We start from the raw sequence: 7037 nt of genomic DNA, 5'->3' as shown, positions 1-7037 counted from the left end.
GATCGATAGTCCTGTAACAGTATCTGTGATTGACAGATTGTTTGCTAAAGTCACTGAAGTCTACTTTCCTGTTGGGGATTGTGATCAGGTTTTACTTACACAAACCACTAAAAAGACAGACACTGCTTCCAGACAGAGCTGTTCCCAGATGTTCTGGCTCCATCTGTTCAGCAGAGGGCAGTAAAAGAAGCAATAAACAGCAAAACATCTTTTTATTGTCAATTGATTTTAATGACCCTCCTCCGCTGCTACTGTGATGTGTAAGGTCATGGCTGAGGTGGTCATTAAGTGCAGATCACTCCTACGTTAGACCAAAAAAAATGGTCCCTAAAGGGACAGATGGTTAATTTCAGCCAAGAATCTAACCTTGCGAAACCAGATCATAAAACTACACCCACTACATCCCTTTGCTGCGTTTTTAGGCCAGTTGTTTTTAACAATGTCTCCAAATAGTTGTGTGCACATGTGTGTGTGTGTGTGTGTTTGTGTGTGTATAAACTGCAATAATGTGGAAATTATATGTAATATATATATATATAATTTAGCCTTTTAGTGAACACTGCTAGGCTAGTTAGTGTTGGAAGCTGCAATGCTGAAACAACAAGGAGTTATAGCTTTGTTTCCCAGCTAAGTTTATAAAATGTACTTCAGTTTACACCATGTATCTTTTTCCACCGGGCGACAAATGACCTCAAACATGAGTTACATTAATAATATGAATGAAAAATGTAAAAACTATTTAAAATGTCAGACAATGTCGCTGCAACACCAGCAATTTGACAACACTTAGCACGACAAGTTCCAGCATTATGAGGCAAATTCACACTTTTGTGAAGTGAGTGTGGCTCAAGGTCACTGTCTTCTTCACAGACCCACCCCCTCCACCCCACTAAAAATTGGCCAAAATGTTAGAAGCACATGAAAACCTGCAGAAGCAAAATAGAAACAGAAAAAAATCAGCAATATCCACAAAAACACAGTTACTGAATACTGTAAAACATCATTTTTCACTATATTTGTACTTATTACACACACACACACACACATACATACGTATATATATATATATATATATATATATATATATATATATATATATATAAATAACAGTATTTGTTTTATTGAACTAACAACACTTTTCCTTGAGTATGGATTACACTATGCTACTCTACTCTTAGACTAAAGGGTTCTATATAGGATTGAAAAAGGGTTCTTTGACTCAAAACAATAGTGGAACCCTCATGGTGCTAAGAACCGTTCATGCATTCAAATGGTTCTTTGAGTGTTCAGGGATCTATATAGAGCCATTATTTTTACTGAAGGACCCTTTGACAAGTGTATTTGTGTAGTTCCAATCTTTCATTTCAGAATAACTGTTCATTATAAAGTCAATTTTGAAGAAACATGTACAAAACTAAGTCTAATCCAATGATCTGCAACGTTATGGGTTGCAGCAAATTAGTAAGGAGCTGTAGTCGACGAAGAAATCTTAGATAGCTTATCAAGAAATGACTATAAATATAGACAATTATCATCTAATAACTTCTTATTTGTCTTACAACATATGTTATAGATGTTATATAAAACATCTTAAAATGCCTTCTGGCTTAGCACATTTCAATCTGCTTTTTTTAAGTTACTATTGAATGAAACAACAGTGGTTATTAACATAGTGCAATTCCAATTTTGAGCGATTTTATCATTTATTATGTTTTATTTAGCTAAGAGAAAAGATGTTGTTGCTCTCTGTGCTCTATACCGGCTCCCATATGAGGGCATCATGAACAGCATCAGAGTGGAGGATCTATTCCTTCCCATCATGTATATGGGAGCAGTTTTTCCTCCTTAAGAGCGCAGGGTTGTGCCGTTCCAGGAACAAGTCTGGAACACACACGTTTACATGTGTATGCCACACACACACACCTCCACGCCGCGTGTCTTGGACAGTGTATGCCGACTGCTGACATTTTAAATGTTCCAGGCTGCAGTTAAAGGCCCGTATAATCAAAGGTCTGTTCCAGGAGACCTCTGCGTGCATTGGGACACAATTAAGCCCCTTTTTCAGTCTGCCTCTGACGTTCGCCCCTCACCTCCATGCTTTCGGGTAAAACGCTCACATTTGTCGGCAGAGGACAGACGCATAACACCCCCTACCCTCGACCCCCCCCCCTTCCCCCGGCAGCCTCCCCGGCCAGCACTTGAAAGCACAGAAGGTTCCAGAAGCTTAATTAAAAGCAACTGAGGCAGCCGGCGTGTTCGATACAGTTTGTTCACCTGAAAAAATAAACTGAGAGGCTGAAGGAGGGAGAGAAGGAGGGAGGGAGGGACGGAGAGAAGGATAGGCTAGGGTGGCCAGAGCTCAGCTATGCTGGGAAAAATGCAAGGTCAGAGGATTATACACCAAGGTCAGAAGAAGGGCCAGAAGAGGGAACGTGGGCGTGAATCTGTCTATGGAGCTTGACTGAAAGAATTATGGCTTAACCCTTTGAACCAGTGGCTTCATATCCAGTTATTAATCTTAAGTCTACCTGCTATAAATTATTCAGGAATATGTAAATTATTGAAGGAACTGAAGCTGTCTTTACATGGTGAGACCTCGAGAGTTGCATGCAACTTAGCTTCCACGCAACTTGACAGTTACACAAAGAAGTCAAAGATGCACACATTACATGTGATTACGTCACTAGTTAGCCAGATTAGCAATTGGTATTTTTTTAACATATTATATCCTTTCACTGTACAAAGTCATCTACAACATGTTAATTACATTTGCATATTTATGTGTAATATAATATTTCCAGCTGCTTTGCCATTCTTTTTTCTATATTTATTTGTTTATCTATAGTCCATATATCTAAACATGGTTCTACATTACACTACATTACACTACCCTGTAAAACATTTTACAGGAAATTGTTGGCTACCAGTTGCATTACTTTTACAGTAATTTACTGAATATTAACAGTAAATTACAGTACATACATCAATGCTACAGCATTAAAATATATTCAATAAAAACACATAAAATGTTCTAATTCAATTTTTTAATAGAAAGAAATATATTCACACCATTGTATCTCTCAGCTGCTGTCATATTCCATGAAGCTGTGCAGTATAGTTTAGATAGATTTAGATAGTAATTTGATAGATAGATAGACAGACAGACAGATAGATAGACAGGAAGACAGACAGACAGACAGACAGAGAGACAGATAGATAAATAGATAGATAGATAGATAGATAGATAGATAGATAGATAGATAGATAGATAGATAGATAGATAGATAGATAGATAGATTCAACTTTACTGAGATGCAGTTTGCTTCTACCAGAAGTGCAAATAGTAGCAATGTGCAAAACAGAGCAACAAGAAAAATGTACAAGATTATGAATTTATGTATATATAATGGATGTGATAATTAAATAAATAAATATAAATATCAGATTTAGAGTCAGATTTCATTTAAATTCATTGTTCAGTCATTTAGATTTGTTGTGTTATTTTAGAACATATCTTAAAATTGGTTGATTTTACAACAAAATCACAAATACAATATTTTAATGTGGAAAATTAGTGTATATTGTGAAATCCTGGTGTATATAGTATACGGTATACATAGTACTGACCTAACCTGCTCTGCTGTGTGTATGTTAAGCCTTTGATAATTAAGGTTTGAGTAACCCTTACATTATTGTTGTACTTGATACCTGATTTTATTTTTTTTCCGTTTTTCTCCCAACGTTTCTTTTTTTCTTTTTCAGTTTTGGCCCAAATGCGAAAGGTTTGAGTGCAAATGAGTCCTGACCTCACAACAGGAGGGATAAAATATGTGGTTTTTATCAGACATTACTTTTATTTAGTTCTATGATTTTTGATAAATGGAAAGATCTAAAAAGCTTTCCCTTTAAAATGTGAGGTTATTGCAAACCAACAAAGAAAGCATCCTCATTTATTAGATGAGGGAAAGCTTTGTGACTATAAACCTTTGATGCGCCTCATCAGACATACTCTGATCTCCAAGCCAGCATTTTGCTAACCCTGTCCACACTATCAGTGAGTGAGCTCTACAGCTTGCAGACTTAGATTTCTCCACCGTGCTGTTTTGGGAGCTTGTTGCATCTCTGTGTGAGAAACTCCTGCAGGCTTATGATGGACCGCTCACCCCAAAGCCGGCCAATCCCTCTTTAAGCATACCACACACGTAGAGCAAATCAAACTACAACAATCAGCTCCCGATGAAGGGTCAGCCATGAGGACAGAGGAGATCCAACCAGACACAACACAATCACACAACATGCTGCTTCACATGTTCCTTTATCAGCAATCCAACACCATGAGATGAAGGTTGAAAGAAAAAGAGAGAGGACATACAGTACCAGTCAAAAGTTGGTCTCTTAAAGCCAAATATGCCTATAATAACCTGCAGGTTTCATACTCTAGATTTGACATATGACAACGTTCATTTCAGTTTTAGTGCCAAGTATCAGTATCTCATTTTTTTCCTGATTAGGCTGGAAACAATTTTGGTTGCACCCAGCGAGATGTATCCAATACACAATTTATTAGCCTCCTGGCAGAGTCTTGACTTTCAGAGGGAACGGAAATGTATGACTGCATATCGTTAGAATTGCCATGAAATTTTATCTCATATTTCCTGATCAGATTTCCTAGAGGTAGCATGTACAGTGAGAAAAGCAGCGTCCCTAAAATGGAACCTTGCGGAACTCCAGCGTTAACTAAAATGTTTAATGTTTTCATAAAACAACAATAAATATTTGAATGTTTGCCAAATATGATAAGAACCATTCTAAAGCTGTACCTGAAAGTCCAATCCAAATAGAACCTTTGTAAAATTTTGAGACAAAAAAGGTTAAATTGCAAGAATTTTTATCACCTTGATCACAACCTGTGCTTTGTTAGAAGTAATTATCGCAATGCCTGAATGAGTTTGAGCCAGTCAGCTGTGTTGAGAAGTAAAGTAGGTCTGTATAGATCTGTTCAAAGGCTTATATTTCTGATTGGAATAATTTAGACGTATTATTTTACAGCGTTGATGTCTACATAGAGACAAGCCCAGACTTCTATTTGGTACTGTGAGAGATATATAAATGATATAAGGAGATTCAATGCAGTTTTATTGCAGCGATAAAAAGTACTGTGTCGTTTGTTTTCTTCACAGGTTTCCCACAACTAGAGCCGCTTCCCAGACATTACTGATTAGTGTGTGAACTAAGGAACTACAGTGATGTCAGAACAACACTGATTCAATTAAAACGGAGCACCTCAGGAGAAATGAGAGAGAGAGAGAGAGAGAGAGAGAGAGAGAGAGAGAGAAGAGAGAGAGAAGAGAGAGAGAGAGAGAGAGAGCAGCTCTTTCAGCTGGATGGAAGTTAATGTAATGTTTGTTGTAAGATGTTAAGTCTGGTCTGGACCGAGGCGCTATGTGGATATTAGCTGCTGCTGGGTGGTCGTAACTCAAAGCAGATAGCGTCCCTCAGTGTTCCTCTTTGTGGAAGCAAACTTGGCTAAATATACAGTAGCAAACGTGGCATTTCATGGATCATTACAACTTAATTATGTCATTTTTGAAACGACACACATTTATCCTAATATTATACAGCTTATAAAAAATGCTGTTTGAGGACAATCAAGTCATATCATACATACTTTGGTGTGGTAACATTAGCACTTGACCAGGCTCATCCAATTTGTTGCATTGCGGTGTTCTGGTTGTTTCTGGTCAGCAATGGCATTATGGCCTTGAAGAGCATGACTACTTCCACTGAGTAGCATAGACACATGTATGATGTTTATCATAATTCATCACGACTGGATACTTTTGGACGTGCTCTGACACATTCTGTAATTTTAAAGCCATAGTTTGAGAAAAAAACAAAACTAACAGTTAGTTAAAGAGGAATTCCATTCATCAAAACCAAATATCTTTGAGATGTAAACAGTAATTCAATATGGTTTAATGTGAAATGTGTCATTTCAGAGAAAGTTACGGAGCCAGATTTGTTCACAGTGGTGGTAATAGGAACAGGAACCAGACATCTGAAGAGTTGTGGTACATACAAAACATGGTAAAGCAAGACAGTACCCAAATAAACCTTTTTATAGACCTTTTTTAGGTTCACTGGTCATTTTGGAAAGTAAATAAAATGGCTCCAATGTCTTTATAATGGCTATCACTACCATGTAAAGAAGTTGGAGAGGATACGTTTCTCTAGAGTAGAGCATTTCATATTAAAACACTCTGAATGACTTCATCTACATCTCAAAGATTGAATTAGAAAGACCTTGTTGATAAATCAGAGAAACTCTCCTTTAACCAAAGCATATAACTAAAAATGTAGCAGCCATCTGGAAGTCGGAATTCTGTCCAAATGTTGTCCATCTTTGTAGATGGGTCATTCTACAGAAATGTCCATTTTTGTTATATTTTAAAATGAAATGTTATTTTAACAATTACACCTTCTTGAGCCTCAATTTAGCAATATTGGGTTTTAAATCAATTATCTAGAATTCCAAGCACCACAGAAGTTCTCCTCCTCACAGTCGTGTGTAAAGACTGAGGCCATATTTTGAAGAAAAAAACACGTTTTTCTGCAATTTTAACTGCAATAATCTCTACATGACTATGAAATATATGAATTAAATGACAAAGAAAACAAATGCCAAATAAATATTATAAAATATATAATGAAAGTTCCCCAAAAGTCGTGATCACTGGTGTTACTGTGTAACCAAAAATCTTTTATTTTGAAATAAAAATCACACTGATGACATCACTTGACTTCCTTTTACCTATCTTCTGAGGATCTATGAAGAAAAGCACATGGTGAGTCCACTGTGTCTTTTCAGTTATCAGACATTTTCTCATTTATCTCATGATTTCATGAGAAACTTTTAGTTGGGGTCACTGTTGCGACTGACTTTATTCTTAGGTAACTGTGAAAAAGTAGAATACAAACGGATTAAATTACATTTTTTAGTGGATATTCCATGATCGACAACATGTGGTTTGATGCTC

Source organism: Colossoma macropomum, unplaced genomic scaffold (genome assembly GCF_904425465.1).
Source record: "Colossoma macropomum unplaced genomic scaffold, Colossoma_macropomum, whole genome shotgun sequence".
In the NCBI taxonomy this organism is placed as follows: Eukaryota; Metazoa; Chordata; class Actinopteri; order Characiformes; family Serrasalmidae; genus Colossoma; species Colossoma macropomum.
The sequence above is the reverse complement of the archived record's forward strand: the minus strand, read 5'-3'. Positions refer to the sequence as shown.